At 33.7% G+C, this 1,209-nt stretch overlaps 1 long non-coding RNA gene across 1 annotated transcript in view; it reads right to left on the bottom strand.

The window, feature by feature from the left end:
- Positions 1–471: 471 nt before the first annotated feature.
- LOC106884483 (uncharacterized) overlaps positions 472–1,209 on the bottom strand; it is a 10,890-nt gene continuing 10,152 nt past the window's right edge. The window contains exon 2 of the long non-coding RNA XR_001411249.2: positions 472–679. This is a non-coding gene — a long non-coding RNA (uncharacterized LOC106884483). The remainder of the gene's footprint in view (positions 680–1,209) is intronic.

Raw genomic sequence — 1,209 nt, 5'->3', positions numbered from 1 at the left:
TATATAGATAGATATATATACACGCGCTTCTATAGGAGGATGTATGTATGCCATTTTCCGAATCAATGCATTTTTTGATAATTAAAGTGTGAAATATATGTACAAGTATGTATTTGTATGTGTGAATCATTGTGTGTGTGTGTGTGTGTGTGTGTGTGTGTGTGTGTGTGTGTGGTTTGTACATGAGAGCGTGTCGTCATTGTTATCTATATATATAAATGGTACTTCTTTTGCAATTAATATTCCGCAATATATTCCTGCGTGCGTGTGTGAGTGTGTGTGCCCGTTCATATGCGCGCGTCTGTGAGTGTTTCGCGTTTGTATGTACTTGTAGTTCTGTGTTTTTGTTCACTTGTACGTGCGTGTTTGTGTATGCCGTTATTTCTTTCTACCTGAATGGAACGCGGGAGAATACATCTTGACGATATCAAACATATAAACAATATTATCGAAAACAATAAGAATGAATGCTGTTGAAACTATATTTTCCCGTAAGTTTATTCAAATTGAGTTTTCTAGAATTGGATTTTTGCTTCAAGTAGATAGTCTCCATAGAAATACTGGTGATTGTCTCTGCTACAGATGGAAACGTCATTGATTTAATATACATATCAATCTTCTATAAACTGTTATCAATCTTCAGATCATTTCTCAGAAAATACTTTACGCCTTAACCAATCTGTATGGTTGATTACAGAAAATAGTCTCACGTGAATATTAGACAAGTAATGATATTAACGATAAACTTTTAGAGAAAGATATAATTCTATAACACAACAATTATTATTTTCATCATTGGTGTTTTAAGACGTGGCCCAGTGATTCAGAAGTTTGCTTTGCAATTACGGCGTTTAGTGATCGATCCCACAAGCTAGCAGCATGGGCAAGCTAAGGTTTAAGTTAAGCGTACATCCTAATTCCAAAACTAAGTACATTATTTACATTTGACGGATATTTGACCTCATCTTGTTTGTTGTTAACACAACGTTTCGGCTGATATACCCTCCAGCCTTCATCAGATGACTTCGGGAAATTTCGAACCTGGGTTCTCATACCTAAGGTATTTTTCGATGTTGTTGTTATTATTATTATTATTATTATTATTATTATTATTATTATTATTATTATTATTATTATTATTATTATTATTATCATTCAGGTCACTGCCTGGAATCGAACTCGGAATCTTGGGGTTAATACTACAACTGC

The sequence above is a fragment of the Octopus bimaculoides genome, chromosome 12 (assembly GCF_001194135.2).
Source record: "Octopus bimaculoides isolate UCB-OBI-ISO-001 chromosome 12, ASM119413v2, whole genome shotgun sequence".
Taxonomy (NCBI): domain Eukaryota; kingdom Metazoa; phylum Mollusca; class Cephalopoda; order Octopoda; family Octopodidae; genus Octopus; species Octopus bimaculoides.
This window is presented reverse-complemented; position numbering and strand designations above follow the sequence as displayed.